At 48.5% G+C, this 22,514-nt stretch overlaps 1 protein-coding gene across 2 annotated transcripts in view; it reads right to left on the bottom strand.

The window, feature by feature from the left end:
* Positions 1 to 18,944, bottom strand: part of SPSB1 (splA/ryanodine receptor domain and SOCS box containing 1) — a 35,970-nt gene extending 17,026 nt beyond the window's left edge. For both annotated transcript variants that reach the window (XM_061601492.1, XM_061601494.1), the window contains exon 1: positions 18,520 to 18,944. The gene's annotated coding sequence lies outside the window, so the exon portion shown is untranslated. The remainder of the gene's footprint in view (positions 1 to 18,519) is intronic.
* Positions 18,945 to 22,514: the final 3,570 nt, after the last annotated feature.

Consider the following 22,514-nt stretch of genomic DNA (forward strand, 5'->3'; position numbering starts at 1 on the left):
ATGGACCGATGGTCTGACTTGGTATAAAGGCAGCTTCCTATATTCCTAAGAATAGGAAACTCAATAGTCCTCCCAATGTTGTTGGACTACAGCTCCCATCAGTTAGTGGGTCAGGACTCATGGGAGTTATAGTCCATCATCACCTGGCAGGTCACAGGGTCCCCATCCTGGCCTAAGCAAAGATTTACCTCCCCTGCCATTTGTGCGAATGACTTTAGATTTCATCCTGTACTCTGGACATAAGAACGGTATGGACTACCTTACAGGTGTGATGTAAGGAGGATTGGAGTAATGGAAAAAGAAGAGCTTTGAAACATAAGACTGAAAAATGGTGAACACTCTTGCAGACATGGGACGGCTCTGCAAATGTCTACGGCTGGGTACACACCATACATTTAACACATATGGCTTCCCCTGAAGAATCCTGGGAACTGTAGTTTACCCCTCACAGAGCTGCAATCTCCAGCACCCTTAACAAACTACAGTTCCCAGGACTCTTTGGGGGAAGTCATGTGCTTTAGGTGTATGGCGTGCACACGGCCTTAGCAGCCCTATGCACAGTCCTGAACTTTTAAAAAGACAAATCTACGTGCCTGGCTGCTGCAATTAAAAACCACCCTGCTATGAAACACACCACTTAGAAGATTCCAAATCCTGCAACTTTCTAGTCCCTGTTGAGGAAAAGCCTCTCAAGGAAAAGCCTTGAGTCAAAACAGGGTTTAGGAAGCCAGGATTGTTGGATTTTTATTGGGGGGGGGAAGCTGCACATGAACAAAGCTTTGGGGAACTTTTTACATCATGCAAAACAACCTCCTCTTTTGACTGCCCTATGGGAGAGGGGAGGACAACAGCCCTTCTATCTCCCCTCATCACTCACACATTTCTGCAAAGTAGTCTTGGGCAGGGAAACCACCCAATGCGGAAGTCACTAATGCAATGGTAACCAGAGATGGTGCATATGTGACTCTGCTTCATGGACTCGTTTTAAAAAAAAGAAAGGTATTTTATTGCAAATCGCCGCTGCAAAACATCCCCCAAATCCAGACGCCTGCTCAAGCTAGTCCCATACGCCAAGTAGCAACAATCCACCGCCACGGTAAGGAAACACGCATTCGATAAAAAGCTGGCAGGTTCTCATTCGCTGTCGGCGTCCAAGCTGGAAAGACAGCAAGGAGGAGTTCTGAAAACAACATAAAGTGCGGTGGAAAAACCCTTCTGTGCTCCACCAACACAGGAAACAGAAGCAGCAGCGCTTCTTCCACAAGCCCTGCGGACACAGGCCAAAGTGAAAGAGCACTCTTTTGACGTCGGGATCAGCCTCTCTCCATCCCCAGGGAGAAAACAGAGCTGTTGTGCCCCCACCCCCAAACTCGCAAGTCCCACCATCTTCTGGAAAGCCACTGGCCGAGGTAGTAACCAACTGATCCAGCCAGCAAAAAAGGGAAGGCAGCATTCTGGCATTTTTCCTCTGCTGAGAACAGGCTGTTTCTTTACTTTTTTAAAAAAAAGGTCAGAAGATCACCCTGGGGAGATTACATAACTTGTGTTGCTCGGCTAGCATTTCCCCCAAAACTTTTGGAAGCGGGGCTATGCCACTCTCCGGATTAGAAACAGAAAGCCAGTTCACGCGATAGCCGAAGGAAAAAGAGGAAAGTGCGTCTGCGAGAGAAAGTGCAAAGCACCCAGACAGGGTTTTTAGGGATTTCTCCAAAAGAACAGGAACTCGCACAGAGATGCAAGGGGCAGCTTCCTCCGCTTGATCAACTCATGATTTACAGTCTACAGACTGCTGGGAACGTCCAACTACTGAACCAAAAGCGGCCAAGCCTTCTGTAGCCTGCATCCCTCACCCTTCTTAATGTACAGCGCCAGCATGTGCCAGAATTATGCCAACGCATTACACCACGTGGGTGTGCAAGTGTGCGGTTCTGCCCTGTTTGTGGCCAATTGGCTACAATTGCTAGCTAATTTAGTTCTTCCTAACTCACACACCCATCACAGGGCAATCCCTTAAATAATACATATCTGGGTATTCCGGCTCACACGTTATTAAGGATTTTGTGAGTGGAGGGCATAATCTCCTGGGAAACAGCATCAATCAAATCAGGATGCAACTGAGGCTGGAGGGGAGGGAAGGATTAGCAAGCCTTGGTTGGGCTTCCGCTCACTCGCTTTGCTTCTTTTCAGATTCCCCAACCCACAGCAGTTCTACTTTCTTTTCCTTTTTTTTAAAAAAAGTTAAGTTTCTAGCCCTTATGGAGATGAGCTTGAAAGTGCTGCCGAACTCGGTGCCCAGAAAGGTTGCTGAACGGAAGACCTGCCAAGGTTTCTGCACCCTGCATAGCTCATCATGAGGATGAAAGGATAGCCCTGCTAGATCAAGCCAAAGGCCCATCTAGTCCAGAGCCCTGGTCTCACAGTGGCCAACCAGATGCCTCTGGGACGCCTGCAAGCAGGACCTGAGTGCAAGAGCAACTCTCCCCCACTTGCGATTCCCAGCAACGGGTATTCAGAGGTATACTGCCTCCGAGAGTGGAGGAAGGACGCATGAGAACGCAGCAGCCATTGACAACCTTATACTACGATAGCCTGTGACTGGCACAAATTCAGAATTATGCAGATTATCCCCTCCCTCCCCTGAAGAAAACAGCAAGATTATGCAACCAGAATTTCCTACATTTATACATATACAGGCTGCATACAGAATTACATAAGGATTACAATTCACGACAGAGTAGGGTGCTTGTCAAGCTCTGTTCAAGGTATGGATGAATGAACCTACATTAAAAAAAATCCAAAACGCACTGTGAAAAAGTTTAACTATGGTCTATTGAACAGCTGGTATAGCACAGTGGGGAGGAGAGCATGGCTGGGAGGCTAGAGTCTGTGAGTTCAAATCCCCGCTCATGTCTCCTGGGTGTCAAGGGCCAGCTAAAGATCACCCCCACAGCGAGTGGCTCAGGGGTTACGTGCCCTGCCACCTGTGCAGTCGTGGGCAAGCTGCAGAGTCCCAAGGAGCCCAGTTGTCAGCAGCTGCCAGCTGGGGGGCAAGGAAGGGGCTGACTTGTGCAGTTGTGGCCAGCTGAGCAGGCCCTAGCCAGCTGGGGAGGACTAGCCTCAGAGGGAGGCAATGGGAAACCCCCTCTGAATACCGCTTACCATGAAAACCCAATTCCTAGGGTTGCCACAAGTCGGGATCGACTTGAAGGCAGTCCAGAAGTCAATGAAGACCTCTGAACGTAGGTGTTCTGTGCAGGACAGGGTTCACTCCTGTCATCAACCATGCTGCAACATTTGGCACTAACTGCAGATTCTGGGTCAAGTGGAAGGGATGCCCCACACAGAGAGCACTGCAGTAATCCAGTCTTGAAGTCACCAGTGCATCTGGGTTGGCCACCATGAGAACAGGATGCAAGTCCTTTGGCCTGATCTGGCAACAAAGCTCTTCTGCAGCGGAAGCAAGTGTTTAGCTCCCGAGTCTAATGAAGAGAAACTCAAAACCGTCCAACAGGGTGGCCATCCCAAACTCAATCTTCTTGCTTATGTAACCCACATGCACAAGAGCACCACCCTAGCGCACCAGGCAAGCGACACATTTGTTGCCAAACAGGCTTTCAGGTGCGACATTCTTAGGCAGAGTCTTACGTGGTGAGCCACCAAAGGACTTAATCGTACGCTTTCACAATGCAGAGCCAGCAAGGAGCATTTTGGCAATCAAGGCCAGGGATCTGGACATGCCGTCCCAAGCCGTTCCAGAGATGCAACAAAAACAAGCGAATGGTCTGAAGAACCACTGTGACATTTCGGCACTCTGGTTGGAGTTTGCCAAAAATGTTCCTGGGCTGAAAGAGAAGAGGCTACTTTGCACCCAGTCAGACTCTGTTGTCACGTTCACAATAACAATAGACCAGACTTTCTGGCTTCTTGTTAAAACAAAGAGTTTTGCAGCACCTGAAAGACCAACACATTTATTTTTTGGCGGGGAGGAATCAGTTGTAGAGTACCTGTGTTGCATGCAGAAAGGTCCACATTCAATTCCTGGTATCTCCAAGAAGGGTTGCGATTTGGGGGGGGCTGTTGGCAGTTCCACCATCCTCAGAAGCTTGGGGGGTGTGTGGCCTAAGAGAGGGCATCCTTGGTGGTGGGCCCCCAAGTTGTAGAATTCCCTCCCCACATTGCTGCGCCTGGCACCTTCATTATAAAGTTGCCATCGTACACTGAAGATGAACCTCTTCACTCTGGCCTTTGACACTTTTTTATTCATCTTATCATCACATTTATATCCCACCTTTCCTCCAAGGAGCTCCAAGCAGCATACAAACATGGTTCTCCCACTCCTGATTTTATCCTCACAACAACCCTGTGAGGTAGGTTAGGCTCAGAGGCACAGTCTGGCCCAAGGCCACTCAGTGAGCTATCCCCCACAGGACCCACCCCATTCTTCCAATTTTAAACTGCTTTTAATAGTACAGGTTTGGCCCATGAGAAGCCTTCCTGGAGTAAACCCACTGAAGTTAATAGGTAGGATTAAGCCAGGTTCATTTGTTTCTGAGTAGGACTTAAGTGGATACAAACCATAGTGCTCATGTCCTGCATATGGGCTTCCCATTAGGGAATCTGGATGCCCACAGAGAGTACAGGATGCTGGACTAGATGGTCCAGCCAGGCTCTTTTTATGTTCTTATGTTTAAGTCCCATCCCTGAGAGCTACAATTCCCATTTAATGAACTACAGTTCCCAGGATTCTTTGGGGAAGCCCTGTGCTTTAAATGTGTGGCATGGATGTGACTCCAGGTGACATCCACACCATACCTCTGAAAGCACTCTTATACCCCTTTTAAGGGTCATGGCTTTCCCCAAAGAATCCTGGGAACTGTAGTTTAAGGGAGCTGAGAGAAGACCCCTGTTCTCACAAAGGTACAATTCCCAGAGTTCCCTGGGAAGAGGGGTTGTTGAACCATGTCAAAAGGGTGGAAATTGTCTTGTGAAAAGTACCGTTGGTGGAGGAATAGTTCAAGAGCCAGTCCGTCACATCCACATGATATATTTAAAGCACATGGGCTTGCCCCAAAGAATCCTGGGAACTGTAGTTCACCCCCACAGAGCTGCTATTTCCAGCACCCTTAACGAACTACAGTTGCCAGGAATCTTTTGCGGAAGCCATGTGCTTCCAGTATCTAAACAGTCCAGGCTTCTTCCGTAACTGTTTCAGGGTGTGGGTGTGGGGGGGCTTCTGAATACCATTTGGCAGAACAAGTTGAGACGACCTTAATTTTAATTGTTGTAAACTGCCCAGAGAGCTTTGGCTATTGGGCGGCACACAAATGCAATCAATCAATCCATCAATCAGTACCATCATTAAGACCCATCTACCAGCTCAAGAGGTTTACAGGCCTCTCTCTTCTGTTAAGTCTCACCCAAAGGAAAGAACAGACCAGTGTAGGGGGCCCTGAGGTATGTGGGAGTTCAGACCCACCTGAACAAAGTAGTTCCCATTGTGGTTTTATCATGCTAAACTCTTCTCTTTAGAAACGGTTTAAAAGAAAACAAAACCACAAAACACACCCATGTGGGTAAAAAACAAGCAATCCAGTAAATAAATAGCAACCAAGAGGTGGGAAGGAAATAAAAGTTCAGAGTTGGCTTTGGACCAGAATTCCTGCCTTTGCGACACCAAAAGTGTTGGCATGAAATTTCAGACGCCCAGTCAAGACGATGAAGTTACTGCCAGAGCTATTTTGTGCATGAAAAAAACACCACACAAAGGTCCTGCGCAGAATCCTGCTTTTGGGGGGGAAAAAGCTGTTCTCAATTCTCCGGCTTGAATGAGGAGCTGTGGATGTCTTACAGGGCGAGGACTGGAAACCCATGGCCCTCCTGACATTGACTGAGTATAACTCCCATCATCCCTGACCATTGGCCATGCTGGCTTGAGCTGAAGAGAGCTGGGAGTTCAACAACACCTGAAGGGCCTCAGGCTCCCCATCCCTGTTTCAATCAATAAAAGCCAGGGCAGCTACTCATGCAGAGACACAGCAGGAAGCCTCCTTTCTGGACAGTGCTCCCAGCTTCCAGGATCTTTTAGTCCAGGGATGGGGAAGCTGTAGCCTTCTGGATGTTGCTGAACTCCAACTCCCATCATCCCTGACCACTGGCCAATATCTGAAATAGAAATGGATTTCCTTCAAGTCGATCCCGACTTACAGAACAGGGTTTTCGTGGTAAGCGGTATTCAGAGGTTGTTTTACCATTGCCTTCCTCTGAGGCTGAGAGGCAGTGACTGGCCCAAGGTCACCCAGTGAGCTTCATGGCTGTGTGGGGATTCGAACCCTGGTCTCCCAGGTCATAGTCTAACACTCTAACCATTACACCACACTGGAGGGCTACAAGTTCTTGGTCTCTGGAACTCACTGCCGCAAAGATGCTGCTAGGAAGATAGGAAGCTGCCTTATACAGAGTCAGACCATTGGTCAATCGAGCTCAGTACTGTCTACACTGACTGGCAGGGGTTCTCCAGGGTTTCAGGCAGGGGATATTCCCAGCCCTATCTGGAGGATGGAACCTGGGACCTTTTGCATACAAGGGAGATGCTCTACCGCTGAGCTACCGATATTTTAATACAGATATTTTAAAAGGGACACTGAGAAATCCATGCAGGCCAGTGCAACGGTGTGCATGACCCTGCAGAAGCTGAATTAAATGGGATCCAATCCCAGGTAAACATAAATGGCAAAGCCAGGAGACAGGATCTGCCCAGCAGGTCAGATCCTGAGCACCACCATAGGCCCCTTGGACGAGCAGGCAGGCTGCAACCTGTCACTCATCTGATTTTATTTTGTAAGAGCATTCTTAAGAGGTATACATAACAACAACCCATACACAGAAGAACACAGTCAAAGTCTATCACAAACCTAAATGCAAAGCATCGGAAAAACCTTGCACAGTTCTAACACAAAAGACAATTCATACAACAAAAAGTAAAGGAAATGGTAAATTAAAAAATAAAGAAATCACTAACAGCAGCTGAGGAAAAGAAACTGAGCACGTACACACATTGGTTGCAGCAATGTACGTTTTCCTTTGACTTGGAAAGTACATAATAACAATAACAACAGTAACAGTAACAATAACAACAACAACAACAACAACAACAACTTTAAAATGCCTGCTAGGCTAAGAAAGTCTTGGTCGTGCACCTGAAGCCGGCCATTGCCTGCTTGGTAATCTAAAAAATAATCTTTGCAGATGGCATGGAAATCTTGCATCTACCTCTGGGAATACAATTCCACTGTGCAGCGTTGCGTTAACGGCTATTACAAAACTTCTTGAATGTGCTCATTACTGCCAAAGGCAGGGAACTGAGATGACATGCAGAATCCAACTGCATCTGTGTGTTCAATGGGCACTGCCGAAAATCTCTGCACTCTGCAGACGGCGCGGAGACCTCGCACCCTGGCTTATTTTTTAAAACATAACCTCATGGACTCATGTACAAAGGCACTTTCCTAGGTTCACACTGAGCCTTCCCTCAAAGCCCTTTGTTTCGGGATCCTGTTTTGACCACTGCTGACTTGACCACCTGCAAAAAGGCCATTTAACCCACAACCCCAGCCGGCGCTGGGGATTACTGCTGAGTCACCTTCCCAAGCGACAGCACAGCGCTACCAAGGCTCACAACAGTGCATGGGCCTCCATGTGCTGGCTGTGCAGCGCGCAAAGTCTGTGACAACATTCAGAAGGATCGCCTCTGGGTGAGGTTAAGCGCCCGTAGAGTTGGGAATTGCAAGGCTTAAGCTAGCTGCGGCTGCGTTAGGACTGGGAGGGATGACCTCACATTGGCAATTAGTTGATGGGAAAAGATGTATTTTTCCTTCTCACTGATTTTTCCTTTAAGAATCTCAAGGTAAAGTGCTGCTATCATCGAAACATAAGCTGCTGCCTTATACCAGATCAGATCCTTGGTCCATCTCGCTCAGGACTAGCAACACTGACTGGCAGCAGCTCTGCCAGAGTCACTCTGGGCCATACATGGAATTGCCGGAGACTGACCCTGCAAATGCTCTGCACTGAGCTACAGCCCTTCCCTTAAGAAACAGAACCTGAGCAGCTGGCTTACCCCAAGTCAGAGAAGTTGTCCATCTAGCCAAGTAATGTCTACTCAGACTGGCAGCATCTCTCCAATGTTTCAGACAGGAAGGCTCTCTCAGCCCAATCTGGAGAAGCTATTGGGGACTGAACCTGCACACAAAGCAGGTGCCCTATGGCCCTTCCCCAATCCAGATGCGGTGGACTGTAATTAGAAGAATAGCAAGTAACAGCAAACGATGACAAATGAGGGATGGTGGCAAGATAAAGGCAAGGTCACACTCATATATGGCATGACCCCCAAACTGCAATGTCTTTTAGCTTAAAGCAAAAAGGTGATGCTTTTAGAAGTCTGATTCCAAGGTTGTAGAAACAGGCAGGGGGGGGGGGACACTTCTGCTCAGAATTTTTTTTTAAATCCTAAACCTGTCACCCAAAACCACAACTCTTTTTGTTACGCAATAAGGAAGTGGCATTGTTAAGTCGGGTTGCAGCTCTGCCCTGACCAGTCTGGTCACATTTAAAAAAAACACACACCTAAACCAGGAAAGGAGGAGGGAGAAGATGAGCGGCAAATACCTCGGTCAATTTGAGCGTGCATCAGCTTTGCACAGAAGTTTTAAAGAGCCACTTTTGAAACAGGATTACATAGGCTAGTGGTTAGGCCACAGATTTGGGCCGCATCTGCACGGTACATTTAAAGCAGGATCTTACCACTTTAAACCGTCAAGGCATCCTCCAAAAAATCCTGGGAACTGTCGTTTGTGACAGGGTGCAGAGAGTTGTGAAGAGACCCAGATTCCCCTCCCAGAGCTACAGTTCTCAGAGTTCCTAGGGAACAAGGACTGATTGTTAAACCTCTCTGGGAAATGTAGCTTTTTGAGGGAAATGATCAGGGACGATGGGAGTTGGAAGCAACATCTGGAAGGCCACGGGTTTATGGGATAAGGCCGTATCTCAGTGGCAGAGCACCTGATTTGCACGCAGAAGTTTCCAGCCTGAGACCCCTTCCTTGTTTGGGAACAGGGCTGCTATGTCTCCAGCAGGAAAAGGGAGTGTGTTGGTCACTGAGAAGAGTCTTCTAACATGCTTCCTTATTCTTTCCTGCTGATTGGAGCTAATCAGAGTGAAAGGAGGTGAATCAGCCACCGAGAAGACTCTTCCCAGTAGCTAACACTCTTTCACGCTCATTGGCTCCTAGAGACATCTATTGTTGTGGTAGAAGGCATTAACCAAGGATCTCATTCTTAACCCCACAACAAAAAAGGGGTGTGTGTGGGGGTGGCTGTGATGATCATGAAGGGACCTGGCACTTCTGAATTTGCCACTACGCTGCTGGCTTAGAGGATTTGTCTACATACATGGCCCAGTTGATGATGATGAAACAGGGAGGGAGACGTCAGGTTTTCAACCCCTGAAGTGAATCCAAGAAAAGGGCACTCAAAAAGAGGCTCTGATGCTATTCCGATGCATTTATCGGAAACCTCCCAACCTAGAGAGGTGTCTGCCCCCCCCCACCGTTAAAGAAATGTTTTGCTTGTTAAAAGGCTGCTTCTTCTTTTTTTTGCCAACCCAAGGAATGTCAGGTCATTAAGCGAGAGAAAGAAAAAATCCCTCCTTGTTCAGGAAACTGACAGGCGGATTAGTCACAACCGGGATCTGCATGAGAAGAGGCTTTAGAAATGAAGAAGTCATCCAAGAACAACTGGCAATGGGGATTCTACCTTATCATAAGCCGGGAATGTGTGCGGGGGGGGGGGAGAAAATTCCTCCCCACTTCCAACTTCCCAACTGGTGAGACAACGTCCAGAAATGCAAGCACCCACTGATTTGGACAGACATGCCCAGGATACAGACTCTCCATCTGCAACGTTTCCTACTGTTAAAGGGTTTGGCATTTGCACCCAGACAGGGGGATTGCAACAGTGAACAAGCAGGCCACCTTCTCTGCAGTTTACACTTCTCACTTGCAACTAAGGACAGATAGGAAATTCGATTCAGTTCGCATTTCAAGGAGAACCAACTTAATCACGCTTCCCCAGAACAAGCGAAGCGAAACACAGCTGCCCTTTGAAATCTGCACTCCTTCGAATTTTGCAATGCGCTCCTCCAGCCAAGCAGTGCGCGTACAAATGGACACACATTTCCCCAGAGAGATGGAAATCAGCGTCGAAGGCGGACAGCATGCAGGGTCTTTTACAAGAGGGTGACATCAAGGCTTGGCCATGCTGCACGAGAGCCCCCAGCAATGGCAGGCTTGCCCCCGCCGCAGTATAACCCCGCACAAACTTCTCTTGCCCTGTTACCAAGCTGCCGCTGGGCGTGACCTTTTGCATTTTAAAGCAATGAACTGTAAGGGGACACTGTGTTTACACAGCGGTGCACTCGTCCCAGCCAACGAAACAAAGTGCTCAACCTCAACACCTGTGCTGGTATAACCAAGAATGGAAATTCTGATCCCTGCAGTTATTTGGGAATTCGATGCACGCGCTGGCACATTGGGGGGGGGGAGTTAAAGGCAGATTTCTACATGCACAGGCAGTCCAGAACAGTTGTGACTGCCAAAAAAGGGAGTAGACTCTTGCACAAAGGTGACTTAACAATTCTGGGCTGGTGAAGTTGCAAAATTTGTCTTGTTTTGCAAACAAAACAAAAACTCATTTTGTTACCCTACAGGGAGAGCCTAGGCAAAGCCCCAAAATGATACCCACGAGGAATGCAGCTCAGCGTGAATGCACTTTCCTCATGCTTTCACAGCTCTCTGCTTGCATCAATAAGGACTAGAAGCTCGCTTTAAAAAAAGAAACCTTCAAGGCCAATATTCTCAGGATGCTGGATGAGGATTCCACACACAATCACAGCAAGGCATAGAGCTCTGATACGCATGAAGAGCTTCACATCCATCTCCTTGGCAATGCACTTTGCTAAATAGTAAGCGGCAATCATAGCTAGGTAGTGGAAAGCACCCGCTTTGCATGGAAAACACTTGAAGTTTCAATCTCCGGCATCTCCAGTTAAAAGGATCAGGCAGCAGGCCCTCCTCTACCCAAGATCCTGGAAAGCCACTCCCAGTCTGAGCAGAGATCAAGATGGCCCAAAGGTCAGACTTGGACACAGAACAACTGCAAGCTAGACACAGTCCTGCTTAAGGGCTTCTGGTTTTTTCAGAGATTTTGCCACAAACCACTACACTGCAAGCAGAGGGTTATTTATTTTTAAGGGGAAGAGTAATGCACCCTTTCTGAAGATGAAAGGAAGGTCTGTTCTGAAAGCCAGACAAGCCTGCCAATTGACCCAGGGGCCTGGTTTCTACACAATGCTAAACCATGGCTTGTAAAACTGTAACTTAGCGTTATGAATGAACCCTGCCCAGCCGCTTAAGTATGTTTTGTTTTCTGCTAACAAGCCACAATATCAAACCAAGGCTTGTTTTTGCCTCACAAACCTTGGTTTGCCTTAGCTATGGCTTGGCATTACATGTGAACCCAGCACCTTTACTTAACCACAGTTTATTTGACCACCGCACCTCAGACATTTAAACTACAAAAGCACGAGGCAAGAGCAGCTGGAAAACTAGCTGTGGTTTCTTTGATCACCTGTGGTTTGTTACAATAAACCATGTTACAATGTGGTTTGTTACAATAAACCATGCCTTAGCCAAACCATGGTTTAGCACAGGAGTGGGGAACCTTTGGCCCTCCAGCTGTTGCTGAACGCCAACTCCCATCAACCCTAGCAAGCATGGCCAGTGGCCACAGGTGAGCGGAGGTGGAGTTCAGCAGTTACTTATAGTTACAAAGGATGCATTATTTCATTGTTTTGTCTACTGCAGACTATTTTCGATTGTGCAGGGGGTCCCCACAACCTGGAAAGAAAGCCAGGCCCAATGGTTGAATGGGGTGGGGGGAGATCTCTGAGCCAGCAAAAGACACTTTTTGGAAATGGCCTAGGCAAATAGTTATCGGGTGCCCATTGCTTCTGCAGCTATATGTAAAGAGACAATTAAGCAAGACTCTTGACACACAAGAGCAAAAAGGCATCCACAGATGGGGATGTGCATGGCACAACAGGACCACTGATGGTGGCGGCTGCGCTATTTAGTCTAGGAGAACTTAGCACAGGACAAGGAGATGTGCCAGATGCTGCAAGGAGTGTGCAGACTTTTAAGAAACCAGAGACTCGTTTGGAATGGGTCCGCCGCAACCCCTGAATAGACAGTTGCAGTGTTGCCTGGCCATCTGACAGAGAAGGGTGCCTCCCACCTTAAATCCACTCTGCATTTACTGTTGGACCATGGAACCTGCGTGGCCCTCCAGATGTTGCTGGGAGGGCAACTCCCTCAGCCAGCATGGCCACTGGTCAGGGATGATAGGAGAGGGAGTCCAGCAACATCTGGAGGGCCACACTGAAGGATGCCAGGAAGGAGGCTTCCCTGTTGTGTCTCTGCATGAGTGGCTGTTCTGGATTTATCAAGGCTGATTAAAACAGGGACAGGGAACCTGTGGCCATCTGGGTATTTGTTGGACGCCAACGCTCTTCAGCCTCAGCCAGCATGGCCAATGGTTAGGGATGATGGGAATTGCAGTCCGACAACATCTGGAGGGCACCATGCTCCCTGTCCCTATACTAAAATGTCAAGGTTGCTCTTAGAAGTCCATGTGCACCATCTTTCCAGGATGGAGGGAAGCCCAGAGCAAGTGACTGATGCAGAGACCGACAATGGGTTTCCCCCATTCATTCAAACACAGGGCAGGCAATGCTGTGCTCTGTATTGGGAGTTAACGAATATTCCAATCAACCCCAGTACAGATTTACTCCCCCACCCCATCCCCCAAATCAGGTGGAGATTCTTTGGACGTCTATCCTTGAAATGGAAATGGACTGCCTTCGAGTCGATCCCGACTTAGGACGACCGTATGAACAGGGTTTTCATGGCAAGCGGTATTCAGAGGGGGTTTACCATTGCCTCCCTCTGAGGCTGAGAGGCAGTGACTGGCCCAAGGTCACCCAGCGAGCTTCATGGCAGTGTGGGGATTCAAAGCCCGGTCTCCCAGGTCGTAGTCCAACACTCTAACCACTACACCACACTGGCTCTCTTATGTCTATCCTTATGTAGTTGAAATGGCAACACCCAGGCACACAATGCAAGTACTAGCGAAATCCCTAGTTCTGCAGAAGTTAAACACATTTTGTTTCACGTAGCAATTTTATAAGCAGAGGTGCTTTCTCCTGAAGGCTGGCTTTGAAAACTTGCCTCCTCATTTCCATTTCCTCAGTATTTGTCAACTTACAACCCATGAGGGCTCGAAGCTTGCTCCTTTTTAAATGACAGTGCACGCAAGCGCACAAATTCATGGAGAAAGCTACTAGCTACAATGGTGATGTCCTGCCTCCACTGTTGGAGGTTGTACGTCTCCAAATGCCAGTTGCATACAAATGGGGAGAGAGTGTTGCTGCATTCAGGACCTCCTTGTAGGCTTCTTACAGGCTAACCATTCCCCAACTTCTACCCCACGGACCACTTGAACATTGCCAAGGGTCTTGGCGGACCACTTAATTATTTTCCTGCCTGTTGCAGCAATCGTCATGCACTGTGCTAGATGCTGTACGTTTTTTAATTCTGTTTTTAATACTTCTTTTATTTCTCATCTGATCTCGGAAACTAAGCAGGGTCAGGCCTGGTTAGCACTTGGATGGGAGACCTCTTGGAAATACCTGTTGCCGTAGGCTTAGAGGAAGGCAATGGTAAACCCCCTCTGAAGACCTCTTACCATGAAAACCCTAAGGATATATCCAAAAAAGATTCATAGGGTCGCCATAAATCGTAATCGTCTTGAAGGCACATAACAAGAATAAAAAAACACAATTAAAAATCAATATGAACGTTGAATGTGATGAGTGTTCAACCATAAATTCACATACGCATCACGGACCACCTGAATGGTAGTCACGGCCACTGGTAGCCTGTAGGCCACAGTTTGCGGACCCTTGCTATAAGCATCTGGCTGGGCACTGCAAGAACTGATGGGCTGCTGGCCTGATCCAGCAGCCAGGCTCTTCCTATGTGAAAATGCAACTCCCTCCATTGATGTGAACAGCCTACATGTTCAGGACTGCACATGGCGTGCAGAGGAAGGCACATGCCATGGCCATAGCAATTAGGGACAAGCATTACGCAAGGCAGCACAGCAGCAGAAGGAAAGCCATGTGTGGATGCAACAGGCACAGAAATTCACCCCTCTGAACAAGGAAACCAGGGTCATCTGGGGTCAGGACAGGCACAGGGAGAGAACAAGAAAGTCCCTGCCTTGTTTCCTGGTAATAAATCAGCGCACTTGCCTTGTCCCCGGGATAAGACATGCTGTTCTTCAACTCTAAGACAAAGGCCTTTTCAAGTTTTATTTAGATGTCTCTTCTGCCCAGTCCTGAAGTTTCAGGAAGAAAAAAATCTCACTGAATACCCACCACTACACGAAGGAGGACTAGGTGTGAGCCCAGCAAACGTGGACAAACAGTTTAACACCCCCACCCCCACATGTGGTTGTGGAGGGTGATGGAACCGTCGCCATTACTCCCTGGCCCTCCCACATACATGGTTAAAGTAAAAGTTGTAACAAGTGCAAACTGCAACCAAGTGTTGCAGTATGGAATTCTGCCTGACCAAGGTACAAGCCAGCAATACCCGTTTTCCAGGATATGCCAGTTCGTTCCTCCACCCAGTTTCCCAGTTGTTCCCCATTCCAATCAGCCAGCATTCTATGGTCAATGGAATATGCTCAGTCTCCTCACCGTGCTGTTCTTCGTATTTCCTCCTTTCGGATTTTTGGTTTGTACTTCTGCAAATTCAAGGGTTCCCCCAAGCTTCCTACCACCTCCCCTCTTCGTTGGCTGCGGTGCTATTCTGGCCATATAATGATTGGCACTCACAGCCTGAACGTCGGAAATAGAAGTAATCAGGCTCGCTTGAGTTATTTTTTAAAAAGTTATTCCCCAACAACTGATGTTAAAGACCGTTTACAGACGTTAAAACACTAACACAGCACGAGATGATAGACTTACAAATCCAAGTGAAACCAGACTGCAGGAGTACATTGTAAGATCCTAGAGAGAAGAGACCAGTCACCCAACTGAGGTGCCAATTAACACTGTTATCGGTGGTTGCTAATGCCACAACAATAAAGCAGAACATCATCCTCCCAGAATCCATCAGCACTGTATGACCACTGAACATGGTCAGTCCTCATTGGGCTGGTTTGCGGGTTTCCCACACAGCCCTCCCCCCAAAGATTTTTACATCCTTCTGCAAACTTCAGTGATCCCCCAAACCTGCTGATACATGGCAAGCAAGAGACATTACCAGAACTCAGTGAAACACTGCAGCCAGGCCAAAACACTCAAGCATGACTGGGGGTGTGTGGCTTGGGAGAGTCCCAAGGGCCAGATAGGTAAGGCTTGAGGGCCAATTTTGGTCCACGGGCCTGGGGCTCCCCACCCTTGGACTAGCGGGTGAGCATGTAACCTGGGAAATTCACACAGAGATCTCCGAATGAGGGCTCCCCAAGTTTTGCATGACTTCTGCGCACTACGAACTGGCTGCAAGGTATACATTTCCTGCAGTTTCATTAGATGGGTTCCTGCACCCCTGTGACTAGACACACATCCTAAATAAATAATGCTTTCCCTTCAAGGTGTTTTTTTTTTTTTAACTTGGAAAGCTGAAGCAACATTCCCTGCATTTGCATTTTGGAGGCGCATGCCCTGACCTTTGGCTAGGAAGTGTTTCTCTGCTACATGCTAATCACCCTGGCTCGGCCAATAAAAGGAAACATGCTCTTACTCAAGCCTCCAGTTAATCGCTCAGTGACAATTACAGGGCGCCCTCCCAACCCTCGGCTGCAATTTTCTCATGAGAGGAATTCTCATTGCCTCTTCCACCAGGAGGGCCCTGCAAAAAGGGGGAGGGCAATCGCTTGCCCACCTGTTACAAGGACCAACCCCCCCCCCACAGAAGTCAGATTTACACGACAGAAAGGGGGGAAAAGTCTTGCCCCCAGCCCGGCTGCAGAATGTAGGATTTCTAGTTGCAGAATTGGCTTGCTGCTTTGCTTGTTTTTAAAGCTTTGTGATTGTAAACCTTTGCAAATTATAGAGAAGCAAAGGGTGCAGTATCATCATGTTCAACATTTCACATACTGCTTCCCAGCTCTGCTTGGAGCTACTGAGGATGGGACCTGTGACCTTCTGCATGCAGAGCAGATGCCCTACCAGCCTTCCCTGCAAAGCAGGTCAGACTCCTTCAGAGAGGTCCCAGGTTCAGTCCCTGGCATCTCCAGGTAAGGGCTGGGAGCATCCCCTTCCTGAAACTCTAGAGAGCCGCTGCCAGTCAGTGTAGACACACTAAGCTAGATGGACCGAGTGTCTGACTCGGTGCAGGGCAGCTTCCTATGGCCCCACCCTTGAAATAGATCATGATTCCCCAAGCTGTTGCCCTCCAGATGTTGCCAACCTACAACTCCCTTCAGCCCCAGCCAGCCTGGCCAATGGCTCAGGCACCACATTGGCTACCTCGGATCTAAACACTTTTTTAAAAAACGATAGCTTGTGGCTTCTGAAATCTCTCTTTTTTACTTATTGCTAGACCTGATCAACTATAAAAGGGCATGATTAACAGAAATAGACATGATCCCTGGAGATAACCCCCTCTTCCTCATACTTTCAGGAAGAAATGAAATCCAATGTGGGGCCAGGAACAGACAAATGACGAGCAGACAAATCGTTCAGGGTTTCCCACTGCTATCTATTTGTCCTGTAGAACATCCCTAGAAGTCAGGCCCTTGGTTTATTCAAATCAATATTGTCTGTACTGATTGGCAGAGGCTCTCTAGGGCTGTGGAAATGAGCTGCCTTCCCCCCACCCAAGGACACAGGACCTTCTGCATGCAAAACAGGTGCTCTGCCATTGAGCTACAGCTCTGCCTCATGAACTCCGTTTGGGACACAAACTGAGAGTGCCAAAAAAAATCTGCCACAAGCCCCAAGTACAGCTGGCTGGGGATGACAGGATCTGTAGTCCAAAACACCTGGAGGACACCAGGTTGACCAAGGCTGCAGTCAACTCACACTCTCTCTCAACCGGTCTGGGGAGCAAACAGAGCCTTTGAAAACCAATCATGCAAGCTCCAAGTATCCAACCCCCCCCCAAAGCAGGCATTTCAGAAACCCATTCGATAGGGTTCCGGCAACAGGGCAGCTGGGCCTACAGCCCAGCGGCTCCCTGGGTGGCCCGTGGCAAACCATTATCCAGAAGTGCAGAGAATGGAAAAGCATCTGACGTTTGGAACGTTCCCAGGCTTCCAGACACATGAGAATGGCACCTAACGCTTTTCCAGAATGGTATTCTCAAGACCAGTTCTGGAAAGGATGCAGAAACCAGACCCTGCCACTCAAAAAAGTTTGCAACAGTCATTCCCCAAGGCCCACCTCACAGGGCTGATGGGAAGACCCATCAGATTTTTTGTAAAAAAAGCACACCTGAACATCCAAGGGCCCCAATTAATATGCTTTTATAAGAGCAACCTAGTTATGCCAATATCTGATAAAAACCACAGAGACATCAGTCAAGCACTTTTTAAATTCCAATTTAGACTTAAAACATGATCATTGGGAGCAGAATTTCCAAGAGAAAAGGCCTATGCGCGGTGGTGCTTTACATGCAGAAGTCATGGGTTCATTCCCTTGCATCTTCAAGGTAGAGCTGTAGGGATACCCTAGTCTGAAGTGCTGGAGATCAGCTGCCAGTCAGTGTAGACAATACTGAGCTAGATGAACCAAGGGTCTGACTCACAAGAAGGTATGTTCCTAGAAATGCTTCAACTGCAGCTAGGAATATCATGCCCCCCCCTTCATTGTTTAGGTATGCGGTATACCCTCAGCAGCTAATAACAAATAATCCCCCCCAACTGTTAACAAGCCCCCACCCCGGCAAATCCAAATTTGCCATTCTTTGGGGTCACACAAAAGCCCATCGCATGGTCTGTCAACTCCAAAATTTATCAGAGAGAGGCAGTTTTGCAATAGGGCTCGTAATGTGACTCTGTGCATACCTAGAAGTCACACAGGGAACCCCAGAGGACTTCACAGTCAAGGAAATGTACCCAACCGAGATTGCTGCCTTAACAGTCTTCCACTACAGATTAAAAAGAAGCAAAGCAATAATTAAAAAAGAGCTAACAGCATTTACAAACAAACAGAGCTTTCAGCCACCCACTCTGTAACTACATCATGCAAGCATTTAAGGAGCCATTCAGCCAGAGAGAAACTCTTTTGGGTCTGCACGCAATTAAAGGCAGAGACTCCAGATCAAGTTTCCAGTTAACACGGAGAGACAGAGAAAAAACTCTTTTGCAAATATATCCACCGCAACCCGGTTCTTACCTCCCAATAACTCCGAAGCAGACCATTCCGAGGTAGAGCTTTTTCTACTTCTCTCGCTGCCTGTTCATGGATACGAGGTTTTTTTTAGGAGAGACAGGCTTATTATCAAGTCTGCTATTGCGGGACGGTTGGGAATTTTCTGGACAAAGCAATCCCAGAATCTTGCGAGCAAAATGCTCTTTTTTCTAAAAAAAATAAATGGCAAGATATCTTCATGCACACAGCCTCAGAGCGTGGAACTCGAGGAAGGTTGCGAGCCCCCGCACGGCCGCCCCCATCGCGTGCATGGAAAAGACAGCCACTCCAGATCTTTCGGCTCAGTTTCTCCTTCTCCGGCTCCGGAAGCAGCTACGACAACAAGCGATGCCCGCCTGCAACCCAACGGCAGGCCAGAGTCTCCGCTTCTAAAAAGCCGAGCGCGTCGCATCACATGAGCCCAAATATCCTCCCAGCCGCCCGGCCCGACTCCGCCTCTTAAAGGAGACGCGAGGTCCGGGAGAAGTTTGCAAAGGGCCGGATCTGAGGATGCGGGGAAGGCACGCTCACTCACCCGAGAGTGTAGCCCAGCAACATCAGGAGGGCCCCATGTGGCCTACCCCTGATTTAGGCTGATTCCTGGAGGGCGGGTCTATCAATGGCAATCAGCCACGATCATCGCGATTGAGCCTCCATGTTCATAGGCAGTATACCTTCAAATTTGAGAAGTTAGGGACAAACCAGAGGGTGCTTCCATTCCTATCATCTTCACACACACACACACACACACGACTGAAAACATCTCAAGGCATCTGGTTACACAGTATGGGATGGGATGGACCTTGAGCCAATTCAGCAGGGGCAAATTTAATTTCCGGATGGGCCTGCAAATGTTCCAAGGCAAGAGCCACAGGTCAGTGGTACAGCATCCACTTTGTGTGCAGAAGGCCCAGGTTCAATCCTCGCCGTCTCCAGGTAGGGTTGAGTAAAGGCCTCTGCCTACAACCCTGGAGAGCTGCTGCTAGTCAGTGCAGACAATATTGGGCTGGTATAAGGCCACTTCCTCTGTTCCCAGCGAAAATCATCTGGAAAGCGGGACCAACTCCTGAAACAGGGAGGTGCATTTTCAGTTTACTCAAACCGCCTCACTTGGCTGTGTTGTTGGCAAGGATGCCATTCTGGTCGCAGGAACAATATTATTTACCCAGCGGCAATAACGCATGTGAATAGCGGGCAGCAACATGAGGACAATCTGGTGTAAAACTGCACAAACTTGACGTAAATCTGTAGAATTACCTCTGTACCCTGACATCACAGTTCTGATTGCTAGCTGGATGTACTGATGTCATGGGTAAACAATTTGAATAACAACATCAACACTTTGATTCTGACAAGGTGGCAATCCGTGGGAACCTTGCAAAAGGAAGATAATTGGCATGAGAAACGATTCAGCAGAATGCCGGAGCTATGGGAATGAGCTAGCCATGCATTCCTAAGCCCTGTGTAGTGAATGTCCAACAGGAAGTTCTCTGCATACGCTTAGAGGCATTTGGGTGTTAAGTCTGGCTTTTTTTTTTTAAAGTGAAGATATCTCTCTTCCCCACAAGGAAGGTCAGCAAGGTTAGAAGCATGTGTATTTGAATGTCTGTGTAATCGGTTTTTAGATTTGCAAGTTGCTTAGAGAGAAGAGGAATATAAATTGAGCAATTAATGTGCATAACAACTGGCCATTATGCACGCTCACCAGGACTCATGCAGGATGTGTGCATAATCCTTCCATGAAGATGGAATTCTGCATGTTTCCTGGTTGATATATGTAATCTCCAGCAGGCCTGGTGAAATGTCCATATATTGACTGAAGTTTGTACATTGTCTGGCCAATTATACACAATCCCCAACAGGCCTTGTACAGTTGTACCTTCTCTGGGCAATATGCACATGCTCCCGTCAGTATGCGTAGTCTCAAGGCAGAGGACATTCCTAGCCCTACATGGAGATGGCAGGGATTGAATTTGGGACCTTCTCCCCATGCAAAGCTATAGGTCTGGATTACAGATATATGAAATGAACACAGTGCTTGAAAGGAACACAGTTCTTCACTTAAAATGGCAGGTGGCCACTGCAGATGGGGGCCGAGTTGGGCTCTTGTTCAAATAGGCACGGACCCTACGTCACTGAAGAGTATATAGGCACCTGGTGACGAGAATAGTGAATGGCAGTGCTGCTGGGTTAGACCTGCGAGGGGCCCTTCCCAGCCCCAGGGTCCCTTGGCCAGTGCCCAACCTTGCCAACCGCTGTCACCGGGTCTGGTAAGAACTAGAGCTCTCCTCTGATGTCCCAAATGTCTAGGGTGGGGAGGCAACGGTGTGTGCTCAATGAAAGACCCTAGCTCAGTGACAGAGCAGAAGGTTCCAGGTTCAATCCCTGGCATCATCTTCAGTACAGCTGGTACCCTGCCAGTCAGTGTAGGCAGTACTGAGCTAGATGGACCAATGGTTTGACTCGGACAACTGCCAGTCAGTGTAGACATTACTGGCCAATATGGACCAAAGGTTTGATTCAATATAAGGCAGCTTCCTGTGTCTTAAGGGCAAGGCCGTAGGTCAGAGGTAGAGCACCTGCTTTGCATGCAGAAGGTCCCGGCATCTCCAGGTAGGGTTGGGAAAGACCCCAGTTAGGAGAGCTGCTGCTGCCAGTCAGTGCAGACAATGCTGAGCTAGATGGACCAATGGTCCCACTTCAGACAGCTTGCTAGGTTCCATTCAGGGTTTTCCAGAGTGGCGCCGCCTGCTGACCACCAATGGTAACACAGTGCATGTGGAATCCTCCCACCCCCTCTCCAGGTCACCCTGCCCTGCCCTGCAGTCCTACCTTTGCATCACATTTGGGAGAACTGCTTCTTCTTCACACCAGCCTTGGACATTCTTTCCTTTTGTGGTTTTGCATGGTTAGGGGATGGGAAAATGAAAAAAAAATATTTGGCTTTTATCTTTGGCTTGGAACAGCTGGGGTCTGCCTGGGCCATTCTGTTCTAGGAGACAAGAGATTGCGCCGAGCGCCACAGGGAGGGGTGCTTTGCTCTTTGGCAGCCTGCTTGGGCGTGACTTCTGCTGCCGTGTTGTTCTGACCCTGTGGGCCGCAAACGCTCGTCTGGGCCCGTCTGTCGCAGAGATAAGCGCTGCGGCTTGCGCGCGGAGGGAAGGATGCAAGAGTCACCGGGCAGAGGGAAGCAGCAATAAGAAGAGGAAGAGCCTTGGGGTCCAGCCCTTTTTCTGGGATGCTATCTCAGAACAGCTGGGATCCCTCTACCCTTCACGACTGTTTGACTCGCTGATGGAACGAACGAAACAAAACAAGAACAGGACCGAAAGAAATGGACAAGCCAGAGGAAGGATGAGCATTTTCTCCATTTGGCTGAGCACATTGTGTCTCGCAAAACAAAACAACAATTCAGATGGCTGTTTTCCAGATATGTCAGGAAAGGAGAGCCTGGAAGGCCGCACCGCCTTCTATGCAACCTTCTGGGGGCCACTTGCCGGTGGTGAGCTTGTACAGTAGGCTAGTTTGTACACATGCTCGCGTGCCCCGTCTGTCCTCCATCCACCAGGCATGCAGGATTCATGATCAGAGTCTGAGGACGCATTTGAGGCAAAAACACTTGGGGCGTGAAGCAGGGCCAGCGCAGCGTGCAGCCTGGGGAAGAGTTCCATGGGCCAGGTAGAGTGCTTTGGGGGGCCACACTCAAAGCCTACCTCTGAGCTCTTCCCTATGCAGTGGAGAGCAATCAGCACACCAGGTCTCTGTGCCAGAAAGAGACCAGGCCCATGCTGTGTGACAGCTGTGCCTGAATCCAGAGCAGCCTTTCCTAGTCCTCCAGAGGTTTTGGCTCCAACCCTCATCAGTCCCGACCATTAGGACAGCAGAGGCAATCCTTCTCACTGGGTCAGACTGAAGAGCCGGGTACAAAATGCTCTAAATGTAAAAATAAATATAATGCCCCGTGCTCCAAAACATGGGTT

Source organism: Rhineura floridana, chromosome 18 (assembly GCF_030035675.1).
Source record: "Rhineura floridana isolate rRhiFlo1 chromosome 18, rRhiFlo1.hap2, whole genome shotgun sequence".
Lineage (NCBI taxonomy): Eukaryota > Metazoa > Chordata > Lepidosauria > Squamata > Rhineuridae > Rhineura > Rhineura floridana.